This window comes from Lutjanus erythropterus, chromosome 14, assembly GCF_056507025.1.
Source record: "Lutjanus erythropterus isolate fLutEry1 chromosome 14, fLutEry1.hap2, whole genome shotgun sequence".
In the NCBI taxonomy this organism is placed as follows: domain Eukaryota; kingdom Metazoa; phylum Chordata; class Actinopteri; order Lutjaniformes; family Lutjanidae; genus Lutjanus; species Lutjanus erythropterus.
The window spans coordinates 2,658,939-2,672,730 of record NC_139330.1 but is presented as its reverse complement, the minus strand read 5'-3'; the positions used below and the strand labels follow the sequence as shown (position 1 = coordinate 2,672,730).

Here is a 13,792-nt window from a genome sequence, read left to right as displayed (position 1 = left end):
GAGTGCTACTGTTCATGATCTTTCTCTCTTTCATCACTTTGAAGTTCTCTCCTTTCGCTCCACCGACCCCTCCACATCCCACTCCTTCCATTCTCTGACCCATTTCAGGATGGAGAAGGGAAGTGCAGAGCTAATATTAAAGAGATAGTACAGATTATTTGAATTGTGTATATGTGGGATACCATAGTCAGTGTATTACATGTTAGTATTATTAATGCTTAATACAGCAGCTTTGAGGAGCAGTAGAGGTACTGGTGAAGGAAGCTAAGCAAAAAAAACAATATCATTAAGAATATTTTCACCACTTTAGCTTGCTGTCTGGTGTCCTTTTCTGATGGGAAGCCTCTGTTAGTAAATATCACGCTCTCCAAAGCAACCAAACTCTATGGGCAAAATCAACAATTTTACCTCACATGACACTGGAGTTGCTGGTCTACCACTGCCTCGATCTGTTGGTTTATTTTTGTTATTGCATGACTTTGGTGAATTAAAACTATCCTTTTAAAGCACACAATAACACAATCTAAGTAACCAATCAAGGCAGCAGTAGACAATCAACTCTCAAATGCTGCAAGGTAAAATTACTGATTTTGTCTATGGAGTTTGGTTGGATGGGAGAGAGTGATATCTGGCTTGTATAAGGGTGGTTTCCTGTTGGAAAAGACTGACACATAGTAAGGTAAAGTGGTGAAAATATTGTGTGCACTTAAACTAATATTGATTTTTTTTAGGTGGGGCTTTTTTAGGTAGCTGAAATACATTTTTCTGCTGACCCTGTCCACAACAATTCATTGATTAGCTTCTGTGCCACTAATCCTCCCTGCTTCTCCAAACTACAGCCATCTAATGTAGGTAATGCACTGTCTATTTACCTGTTTAAGAACCTCAGAATCTCCAACTTCAAATAATCCAAACTCTTCCTTTAGCATGTCTCATTACTTTATTTTAACCGCTGCACAGCCCAGTTTTTCTTCCAAGGTTGAGAGTTTTCAACTCACAAGAAGGATTGTTTCCACTAATTTGCACTTATGGACGCAAATCATGAGAGAAAGCACTTTCACAGTCAATTTATGAGGGTTGCCAAATAGCCACAAACAGAAGGCTAAGTAATTGTGCAGCTAAACAAGATGAAATTCCAGGACAATTATATCCAGCCTCTGCTCACGTTTGAAAACCAAGTTTGAGTCTTCCAGCTCTGATGAGTAACAATTTAGATTTGAAAAGACCTCAAATTATTCTAAGCAAGGTACAAGAATTTAATTTCCTTTGATTACATTTGATGTATCTCAAGAACACATTTCAAGAGATTTTCAAAAAGCGCTTATTAATTCAGCAGTCATTCAAATGATATCCTATACAGGTAACTCAGGTTAATTGAAGATTCGCTACCTTGAAACTGTCTCTCAAATCTTGCCTCACTCTTTTTTCTCCCGCAACCTCTTGACATAAATCATCCACAGCTTTGTTAGACTTGAATCAAACTGACACATTTTCAGACTTATTAAAAGTCCACAAAGTAAAGGAATAAAAAGGGATAAGGGCTGCAAGAAAGAAAAAAAAAACAGAGCCAAATACGGTGTATAATTATGTGTACCCTCTCCTTCGCTCTCACTTTCTACTGCCTTTTCTCTGTCCATCTCTAGCTGTGTGTGACGGCTGGCTTTCTGAGTGGCGTTAGAAGGCTAAATTGGCCTGTTTCAGGCAGGGGAGCTGTTGTGTTTGGTGTCAGATAATGTGCGCTGAGGAGTCCGAGGAGAGTGTGATTAAAGCCAAGCCACTGATAATTATGTCAGACTCCACGTCGTCCTGAACCTCCACAGCTAGTTGAAAGAGATTTCTGTCTGATGAGCAAAACAGGAGGAGGAAGAGTGAGAGTGAGGGGAAAAAGTGGAAGAGGTCAAGGGGCTTTTTGAAGTGGGTCTTCCCATTACTGTCGTGGCCTCTCCTGCCCCCGCCAATTTAGGGAGAGTCACTGCTGACTTCCAAATGTACTGGAGACATTCTGCAGGGGGCTGCTGGGTGGAAATGCTGGGACAAGTGGCTTTTAAGTGACAGTTGGTCCCAAAAAGGCGAGTGATGACAGTATCTGTTGGTCCATCCTGCAGCCTGCATGATTAACCCTGAAACTCGCGTCTTGATTAGAAAGGCATTACTTTTCATTTTAACATATTAAAAAAGTAAATTCATTTCACAGACTTTTTGCAATTTTGGTAAGTTCAGTTGAAGATCAGTCTATTCTTGTGTTAAATAGCAATTTTAGTGTAAATTCAGGTTTTAATCAGCCCGGGAACCAGAAGAATCTGCTGAGGGTTCAGCAAGCAAGTCAGAAATCTACTTGCCCAAAGTCTGTTTTTACTTGCCCTTGTACAAATTGTTTTATTTATTAAATGTAGTCAAATAACAACAGATACAAAAGTTAATTGTCATGTTTAATCTAGAGCAGCAACATCTATAAAATGTGAAAATATTGAGAAATGTTCATCCCAGTTCTTCAAAGTCCAAAGTGATTTTTTAATATGGCTTGTTTTGTCAGATAAAAACCCAAAGATATTAAGTTTAATATTATAATAAATTGCAAAAAGCAGTCCATCCAGCACAAGGCTCCTGAAACTCGGGTCAAACCGTCAAACTAGGCAGCGCTGTTCAAATATCAGAATCACAATTCTGTTATTTTGCATTGCCTGTTTCTCAAACAAAATATTTTCAGAAACATGCATTTAGCTGTAAAACAAGAAAGACCGCGACCAGACAGCCATCACACATTTCTTTGCTCAGACTGTAGGTCACTACTAGCCTAGCTCACATTTGCGTATTAGTCAGGTGATGCCAGGCTATGTCTTGATTATTGACACTGAAAACCCAAAGCCTAGAAGTTACTTATAGTAACGTCCTCACATTTTTTCTACTGACATTTCTGCAAAACCGTCCTCATACAGGAACCACTCAAACAAACAGATTTGTGCAAATGATTTTGTAGAATTTGCAGCATTCACCGATTTTCTCACATTCTGAATTTTTTTTTGGGTATGAATACGGTTTATGCACAGTCAGACCTGTCGACCTGCTGTTATCTAAACTGACTTTGCCTTGACTTCCTCTTCCCTCTGCACTCCTCAATCCTAGTTTCTTTCTTCTTTATTTTAGTGATAGTATGTGCCTCAGGTGCCATTAACAGCACTTGTTCTGACTGTTCCTTGGCTTTATCAGGTCCATTTCGATCTCTCATTCACATGAACTCAAATACACACAGGTGGATGATTTACAGTTTACAGTTATCTGAAGTCAGAAGTGTTTGCTGAATCTGACTTGGCATGTTCATATCACCCCACTGTACGAAAAAAAAGTAAGTGAAATTTAAAAGAGGAATATGAAAATGTTCTTCCATGAAGCACGTTTCCCCAAGCTCAACTAAGTATTTATTTTAACCCAAACCAAGAGCTTTCCGTAAAAGAGTCATTTTTGTGCCTGCTTAACCAAACCAGAGTATTTTTCTCGAGCAGTAATTCTTTTGGAACACAGAGACACATGACTTTGTCCTGTCCATATGGGGTGTCGGATCAGAAAACACTTCTGTGTCACAAGATTTAAATTTGGAAGACGCTGACCTTCACACTCTAACTCTGCGGTTTGCTACAAATAGAGCACATTACTTCTGGCACTGAACGTTGGCATGGGGAACGTAAATCGTGAGGTGCAGATTTGTCCAATATGGAGAATACTCGGCTGTGCAATGACAAGTCTCACTATCTTAACAAGGACTGTAATACTGTGTCATGTTTTGTTTCCATCAACCTGATTTTGTGCACATTTTGAACTTGAACTTGAACTTGAGTAGAAGCACCAGAAATAAAAATATATTTATGTCAGTCTGAGGTGGGAAGATGGCATAACACCAAGAAGAGAAGCCATGATAAAAGACTGATGGGAGCCTTGACGTCGTGGTGCTCTTATTTTAGTGTAGACAAAGCGTTCATGTCATGCTGCCATGCAGTTACATTCCTCTGCTCTACCAAACAGCCCCAAAAATACAGAATAAAAAAAAAACCGGAGTGTCAGGGATGTACAGGGCTGCAAAGTCCATGGATTGATTCCCTTGTTGCGTGTCATAGCCCTCCCTATCACCATAGTAGCTGATAAAAACAACACGAGGTACACGTCAATCAAGAGACAAATTCTTTCTTTTAAAATGTGAGCAAGAACAAAAATGCCATCATAGGTGAGATGCAGCAATGAAATGCCAAGACGGAGAAGAGTTACCGGTGCTCGATTAATAATGGCCTCTTGACACCTCCTCTTCAATATATTTTCATCAAGGTAGCTGATGGAAATGCACTTATTCACACTTTGCCAAAATTCTGACGAAAACGTGTGCCATAATTTAATGAAAAAAACAAAATAGACACATGGAGAAAAGCATCAAAATAAGTAAATAAAGAAATAATGTAACAGTTTTTTTAAAATAAACTTTAAGCCTTTTTTTTCTTTTTCTCCAGTACATCACATCCTCTCTGGACTACAGTATTCCAATCATTATGATCAGTGTGAAGTGTATGATTGCAGGACTTGGCAGGGGATGAAATCCCAGGCAGAGGTTAAGCCTGTGTGCAATGCTAAATGACAGAGCATATATTAATATGAAATCCATCCAATTACCGCTAATGGAGCTCTCCGGCGTGATACTGTACCCAGTCATTTCAGGTCTGTGAGCAGACCCTCAGTAGCTCTATCTCTGACACCGTTTCTTTCTCTTTGTACCTGCGGTCTCTTTGTATTTCTGTGTTAATCATATATTCAACAATATTTAATGTCTGTCAAATTACTCATTTACCACTATAGGTGGATTAAAGGTCCAGTGTGTAAGATTTACAGGGATTTATTGGAGGAATATGGCAAAAGGGGAGTATAATATTCATGAGTAGGGTTGCACAATATGGCAAAAACTTCATATTGTGATATGCAATACGATTAGTGGAATGATGATTTTTGCATAACAATTTTCATTTTTACTGGGTAAGAAATATATTAATTAAATTGTAATGATGTGGTATTTATTGAGGTCTACTGTGGTTTTCTTTCATAAGGAGAAAAATATTTTTTAGGCCAGATCATCTCTGCAGCACACCACAAAACACATTATATATTTTTTCCTAATTTTTCCTTTTTTAAAAAATTGCAATTTTGGTTCTGGTTCTGTAATTTGGGACGTAGCACTTGGCTGTACTAGGTATCCATTTTTCCCCGTTCGGACCAAACTAAGGCTGAACAATTTTGAAAACATACCTAATTGGCATTATTTTGACTTCTATTTCATTTCTGATATGATTTAAAATATTAGAGGGAGTGATCAGTTTTTCATCATTACTCTCATTTTCATTAAAAAAACATATCTGAATGATTATCCTGTGATTTTTGCAGGGATCAGCACCAAACAGATATGTTCTTAAGTCAACATATTTTAAGACACATGCGTTTCAGCTCTGGCCTTCATCATCATGAAACACTTTGAAAATAACACTTAAACATAACCACTAGGGCATGAAAAAGAAGAAGAAGAATTCAAAAAAGTATATTAAAAAAAAGACAACAAATCATATGCATCCATACACATTTCGACCACTATAGCCATAAAAACGTTCAATATGGCATACTTAAATAATACTTTAAATTTCAGACTTTTTAAAGTGCTATATAGCATAGAGAGAGTAACAAGATGCATCACAAAAGAATATATGTCAAAAAAATACCCATAATAAAAATAAAAAAAACCCAAAACAAAATAAAAAAAGACCTTATAAATAAGGGATATTTAGGAGCCACTATAAAAACTCATTAATTGAAAAGTCCTCATTCACACCCCTGGAAATAAACTGTTGAGAGTTTTTGTCACTGGCCCTCAGTGACTCATACGGACGTGCAGTGGCTGGAAAAGACGCCTCAGGCTTTCAACGCAGCATTAAGAGTTAGAAGTTGACACATGGAGGACGTGGAGTGGACGGATGGCTCAAACAAACACAGAAACATGTGAAACCAAAACGTTATTCAAAAGTTTTAAGGTACATAACCTTACATTTGTCATGTGACTTACAGCAGGCGCCTCAGTGATGAACACAGAAAAAAATCATTACACCAGAGAAATGCCTAAGTCTCAAAAACTACTCAGAGTATTAGTTACTTTTTAACTGTTAATGATTAATATATTATCAATAGAAACTTTTTTCCTTTTAATTTTTTTCTGTTTTGTTTTTCTCATTTTAAATTTTATTTTCCTTATTCAACAAATTGTTCAGCCTGACAAAACAATTTCTAGACATTTCTAGACTATAGATTAAATATTCATGAATGCATTTCTAATTGGTTAAACCCTCAATGCTGATTAATTGATTAATCATTAATCATTAACATCTTGACTCCAAACCTGCTGCTGCAGAGTTTAGGTTTTTGTCCGTTTGTCCTGGTTTTCATTGGCCTGTTTGAGATCAGATCACCTCATTGGCTACAAAAATGCAGATGAATGGTTTAGGTATAAATTCAACTTTTACTCAGTTCTCAAGTTTGATTTTGAAAGTAACTAAATAGATTAAATGATGCAATGAATACTTCTGTACAAGTCAAAGTACAGACTCAAAAAAGTATCCCAAAAAACTACATAATTACAGTAACTTGAGTGTTTGTAATTAGTTACTTCCACCCTTGGACGTACATAACATATTTCTTGTAACCATAAACATGGTCTTATATTCACCCTACACAAGTAGTTTTGTTGCCTAAAGCTACTCAAAATGCAACTGTTTGACAACATTAACCACATGTTAAAAAGGCTTCTGTCTCAAACAGCTGCTAAATGTTGCCTTATGCTTTAGAATGAGACGCTGAGGGGCGATGACAAATCCTCGATATGTGGCGAGTTGCGATGAGAACGGGTTGGTTTCACTGACTCACCTACATATTTGGTAGGGGAGGGTGAGATGATGTGTTTGCAATCTGCAACTTCACCACCGATGCTTTAACTAAACCTTAAAATTAATCTTAAATTAAATTTCATTCTTGAATAGAAGTTGTTGAGTTAACCCCCCCTCCCCTCCGACTCTCCCCGACTCCCTTGTTTTATTGTCTGTGCAGCGTGTGTCAAGATCTGTTGTGAGAGTGCCACTTAATGAAGCCGTACCTGAATTTATTTGCTGGCGCTTCTGCATAGACGGAGAGAGGAGGTACCAATTAATAGAACGTAAGAGGACCCGGTGATTTATAATTAACAAGCATGCGGGTTATAGTAAACATAACACTCAATGTAATAGCCCAGGGGAGAGACGGAAAGTGGAGAAAGAACTGAGGAGGAGGAGGAGGAGGAGGAGGAGAAAAAAAACGAGTGTTGATTTGTCCCTTGGTGGATGAGCGGAGTCCTTGTGGCTGACGGGAGCTGTCTAAAGCGGCTAAATGAATAATCATCTGTGAGTTAGACTGGAGACAAACGCTTAACGAGGATGATGTGAACCTCGCTGACATGAGGGGGCTGAGAGAGAGCGACTGACAGAGAGAAAGATGGCAGCAAGCAAACATACTCGGCTCCGAAATGAATGGCATGCACATTATAATAGCGATGAAGTTGCTTTACTCAACAGGCCGTAGCCAGCCTCCCCTGTAAGGTTGAGTAGTTGTTTGTCAGAATTTCTAAAAGGGCAATGAATCCCCCACTCATTTCCAGTGATTCGCTGCCAGTGCATGACGGGAACAAAAGCGAATCTGCAGAAAGCAAATGTAACTCTGACAGTTGAAGAGGGATCTTCTGGAAAGCATTTATAAAACATCTCTACCCCAAACTTTGTCTGATCGTGGGGCATTCACGCGGCTGGCGAGTCAAGACTACAGTACACTGCCACAAACTCAAACCTGTCTCACAGCCTTCGTCACATGTATATTCTTCACTCTCTGCTGTATATTTCAGCAATAAGCCATGAGAGGCTACACTACAGTAGATGGAGGATGAGGAGCTTTGTTGTATCACTGTAAAGCTCAGCGTCAAGTGGCTGATTGCTTTTTATAAAACGCAGAGAGAAAGAAGGCAAAGGTTCAACAAGTTCTGCATTTTCTAGCAGTAACAATTAAATAATCATAAAACATGTACCTTCTGCTAAATGACTACCTCTTCAACTGCAGCTAAACAAAACACCTTTTATACAGTTGCATTTGATGCAACAATGGAAACCCCAAGTGCCTGAAAACTTTCCTTATGCACGGTTCCTTAAAACCAAAGACTGAGATTCTAAGTATGCTTCAAAGTGCTTGTTGGATCAACTAAAGGCTCGTTTATGGTGCCTGTGCTGTGTGGTCATTTTATCTGCATTTGTGCACATTTCCTGAAAGTTTATGAATATGAACAAAATGGAGCAGTACCACTGGAAGTCTTGGGGGGGCAATGTAGCAGATTTTTCATTTTTGGGTGAACTATCTCTAGGGTTCGGGTTAGGGTTAGGGGGTTAGGGTTAGCCATTTTCACATGTGGCGGGACAGTTAGCTGTATGACCCAGTTTGTTTCAGTTTGAAAGTAAGGAGCTGGTATCAGTGTGATGGCATCTCAGCCCTGTAACCCTGTCCTGTCTGTGAAAGATTACACCTTTCAGCAGCATCTGCAAAGAAATACATCCAGTAGAATCAGTGAAATATTAACATCTTGTCATCAAAAAACTACAAACCAAATTTGTCCTGTTTTAATCGACACCTTGATATCTTTACACCTGCTAATCAACAAAGACATCTTACTGAGCTGTGCTGTTATCAGCTGATTCAACAATAAACTTAAAATGATTGGGAAGGAAAATCCTGAAGCTTCTGCTCCACAAAGTCATTTTCATTTTAATTCATCTCCATGACATCCTCATGCTCTGTCCAAATTGCTTCTCTCTGTGTGTATTTCTTGGCTGCAAAGAAATTTTGATTTTGCAATTTCATAGTCAGATCTTTCTTATAAGTGTTTTTCATCAGGAAATCAAGTTTGAAAGTCACTTACCAGATAATCATGAGCTAGAAAAGTCACCAGCTGAGAACTGGATCCTGACAAAGAAGTTTTTTTCTGAGTTGATACAGAACTTAAACCCCAGTCTCTTGGTGAAAGTCCTGTGTTTAACCTTTTCAACCACCACGTCTTTCTGTCCATATGGACTTTATCACTCTTAATACCAGGCCTTTGTCAACATAACCCTCCTCACAGAAAGGAATTCTAAGTTAGGATGACACAGACTCTGTTCCACTTCTAAAATAACTGCCAAAACTGTCAGCACCACTGTTGATAGGTCTTTATGGAAATGGCAGTGAAGATGGGGAACAATGTGAGCACCAAAATATTTATGACTGAAAGACTTCTCAAACTAAATGATGATGCTTTAGACTTCCCAGGCAATACATTAATGGTTATATATTATCTGCCGATTAAGACGATTAATTTTTAATTCAACATCTTTATCCTCGGCCAATAATTGACAAGAAAACTTCCAAAAGAGGTTGGATTTCTTCTCCTCCACAACGTGATGAATTTCTCCCAACTTAAAGACAAAATTGAACATCCATCTTTTCTTGTCTGTTCGCCAGCTAGCTCGCCAGTGACAAGTCAAGTAAAACCTGCCGTCGATGGTATAGGCAGTCTGTGTGCATTCTTAACATGACAGGAACTGAAGAATCAAGTTTACATCTCTAGTTTGGAGTTAAGATACGAAGTCTAAGATTGGACAGGCATGACATAAAAATTAGGAATTGCTTCTGTAACAGGAGGTTTCATGAAAACAAGCACTCAGTCCCCTAAAGACAAAGGGCCATCCACACGGAAAAGTATAGTTTAGAAATATTGTTGTAAAAATGTTTTAACATAAGTGGGTGGAGTCCAGACTGAAGCTTTATATCCGTGGTGTGGACTGTAAAAGTCATTCCAACTTAAGTGGATGGCAATTTAATAGTTTTAATAGGGACCGCTATTTTCCAGCGCACGCTGCTACTAAAACATGTGACATGCACAAGCATACATGGAAGTGTGCAAAAACATTTTACTGTTATTACTTCAAACCGTTTATACTGTCAGTAACATTTAATAGATGCTGCATAACAAGAACACAAGGCTACTGTTTCAAAATCAAAGAATAACCAGAGCAAAATAAATCAGCACAAGGACGCAGGCAATGCCTCTCTGCCTTTCATTCACATCCCTTCAAAGAATATCTACATTAACATACAGAACTTCTTCTTTTACAAGCTCCTGGAAGCTTCATACAAAGTGTTGGAGTTACGTCCTTATGTACACCACATTTTACCTACTAGTGAAATATCTTCACATTCATCATCATCGTCTGTCCTTCAAGCAACAATTGAACAAATTGTCAGAATGACTGAACAAATTCAATGCTTTATGACACGTTGATGTGACCACGTTTTAACTGGTTGAAAAGAGGGTGAAAATTTCGTTGGTGCTCTCTGGGTGGCTTTTTCTAGACCTTTAAACCATATCCCAAAGCCTTTATGTGCAGATAGTGTTTGTTTAAAGCTGGTAAGTGGACCTTGAGTTTTGCAAAATTACTATTTCCAAGGTAAAGAAGAAATTTCATGTTACTGCTACTCGTACATGTGTTTGTCCCACTGTGTGCGCAGATTGGCTCCAGACCGCAGTGACCCTGAATAGAATTACGTCTGTGTCAGACAAAGGAAGAATGGCATGGGTGGATAACATTATTCACATGTCAGATTCTTCACAAAGACATCTATGTTTTGTGTTTTTTCAACAGTGCTTTGCAATGGTTTCTAAATGGCTCAACCAGTGAGAGCTAATTTACAATAAAGCAGAAATGAAGACAGCACCGTCCTGCAGGGTTCCCACGGTAACATCCAACCTCTTTGAGTGCTGATTGGCCATCTGGTATTGTTTTATGTCACTTTCTATTAAGCTCATTGATCCTCCCTCCCTGTCTGCGGCATGTGGTTGATCATCGCGGATCAGTGTGTGTGCCTGTAATATGAATATGGTACAATGGTATGATTACAGTACATGATGGTCTCTGTCTGCGTGTTCGCTGATGCGGACCCTCCAGCTACGCTTATGCTGACTGCAGCCGTGATTGGGCTGTTTATGTAAAGGTTGCACTCAAGGAAGTGCAGAGTAATCTTATTGAGGGAATATGTGATTGGGTCACCGCAAAGGACAGTGATGCCGAACATGCAGGCATGTCTGCATATACACAGTGTGACCACATACACCCTGTTCACAGAAACATACTGTATGATACACACACAGGACCAGGGACCGACGTCTTAATAGGAACTTTGCTCCATCTATAATTGATAAGAGGACTGATGGATGATCCTCTTTGGTAGAATTTGCCATAAGTTAACACATTTCCATGCTGCTTTTTTGTCTTTATTATATAGAAGCAGCTGAAGAAAGACAAGATAGAGGTAGAGAGCCAGGAGATGGCATTCAGCAAAACGCTGCAGACTGGAATCAAACCACGGCCAAGATAACTTGAGATATAAAGGTAAATCCTGTTTCCCTTAGATGCAACTTTCTCTCTTTAGTGTCTAATAATTCACCCCATAACCTACAAAATGAATGTACTTGTTTCACCTGTCCACCTGGACTTAGCATGAAATTTGAGTTGAACTTTACATGAAAAATTTGCACTGGGTTACTCAGTTAATCCACTAATCTCAGTGATTTATTGTAATTAATTGATTTTTCAGCCATGTTTTGCTGTTTTAAAGGTTATGGTGGCAGAGCCTTTGTGACCACAGACTCTATAAACAGTAGACAGAGTTTCTGAAAAGTGAAGGCAATGCAGAAGTGCCTTAAACCTGCATTCTCTCTCATGGCCAGCAGGGGGGCAACTCCACTGGTTGCAAAAAGAAGTCTGACTGTATGGAGTCTTATGAGTAAATGACCCTTCTTCTCACTTGATTTATTACATCGGTTAATAGTTTCCTAATGAGTTAATGGTCTCAATCTCTAGTTTCAAGTCTCTTTCAATACAGTGTGATGTTTGCTTTCTAAATTGGTCCCATTTAGAGTAGATGATAAAGCAGGAAATGCTTTTGGGTGCAGCTATCCTGTGCCTGACAAGTTTGAAGTTCTCAGTCTGATCCTATCATGTTAGACATAGCAATTGATATCCTCTCCAGCTTTACTCCCTCGTTGAAATATGGTCTGGGGCTCCAAAAAACCCAAGAGGGCAACAGCTATGAAGCCAAATTTGAAGCCTCAGAATGTCCACTGCTTATTATACAGTCTGACAGAGGCTAAACCAAGTCATTGTGTTGTACGTCTCAAATCTTTACAATCAAGTCGTGAGTCAAGTCCTGAACTTTGAATTTTGTCTTTGTCTGCTAAGCATTAGCTCACTAAATGTGTTAATATCAGCCTCAACTTGCAGTTCTTTGTGCAACTTTAAGTTGTTGCATCTTTGTCTGTAATTTTCGACCCACATGTTTTCTGTACTGCAATTCTATTTTTGTGGACCACAGAATTATCTTAGGTTTCATCTTTTCAACTGCAGCTCGGTCATGTTCCATTATTTCTTTATAGTTTTCTCCTGTAACCTGTTAATGTTAGTCGATTCAGGAAATAAAGAGAAGGGTTCTATTTTAGCTTCAGCACTTTGCTTCACCTCCAGTCTGTTTTCTTTGGTCAACATTCTGACATCCTTGGCATTTCTTTTTCCCCTCATCAAAGAAGTCAACAGGGAAACTAATTAACAAGGTTGTGAGGAAGCACACGTAATATGATCCACAGCACCCTGTCTTTTGGAATTGTAGAAGAATATCTGGACAGTTTTCTGCGCTCCGTCTGCTTGAGTTTGCTCACTCGCTATATGTTAGGAAGTGGTGTTAGGAGTTGCATGTTGTAACGACTTTTATCAGGTCTGTTCTGTTTTAGCGAGTCAGGGAAGCAGGACCAGTTTGTCTAGGAGGAGCAGCCTTTGTGATTAGAACCAAGTGTGGTCACATCTGAATGTGAATAAACACTTGTGTTATGTAATTGTTATATGAAGATTCATTGCATAAGAGTACTGATATTTGACTTTCACTGAACTGGTGCACTACACCACCACCACAGATTTGGATATTCTTATAATTAATGATAAAATTTTCTCCTATCCTGAGTGTAAATACTTAAGTATCAAAAGAAAGGATCATAGAAATGTCCTTCCTTTGGAGGATTTACTTAATGTGTCTTTTCTCACTGAGACACACAAGGGACACCCACCCGCCCACACTGAAAGGTGCTATAGCCAGTCAGGCCAGCTGTGTGTGTATATACTGCCCTGACTTCCTCCTCAGTTTCCTCCTGGGGCTCATTTATTTACATTAGCGGCAGGCAGAAAGGCATCAGAGGAAGTCTTAAAGTAGAGCCACAATGGCCGATTTAAGCCGCCACCCAAAAGCCAGTTTTTTTTTTTTTTTTCCTTTTGGCTAAGAGGATTTGTGTCTGGTCCATGTATCAGACCCCTCTCACTCTCCCTCTCTCAGGGACAAAGTCACCCCTCACACTTGCGCTGAGTAAAAGCAGCGTCTTGCCACTAGCTGCCTGGCTAATGACATTTATCCTTATGGAAATGGAGGAGGAGGAGAAGGCTTTAGATGCAGATTTGGGCACACATATACACCTGAGACGGGCAGACGTAAACCGGCTGGCTACTTTTATGGCAAGCATGCTCAATGATTCACACACACACACACACACACACACACACACACACACACACACACACACACACACACACACACACACACACACACAAACACACCTCCCTTGCAGCGTCTT

General features: G+C 39.2%; 1 long non-coding RNA gene across 1 annotated transcript in view; it reads left to right on the top strand.

The window, feature by feature from the left end:
- The first annotated feature begins 11,435 nt into the window (after positions 1-11,435).
- The window catches only part of LOC146315015 (uncharacterized), a 186,871-nt gene continuing 184,514 nt past the window's right edge, over positions 11,436-13,792 (top strand). The window contains exon 1 of the long non-coding RNA XR_014771834.1: positions 11,436-11,510. This is a non-coding gene — a long non-coding RNA (uncharacterized LOC146315015). The remainder of the gene's footprint in view (positions 11,511-13,792) is intronic.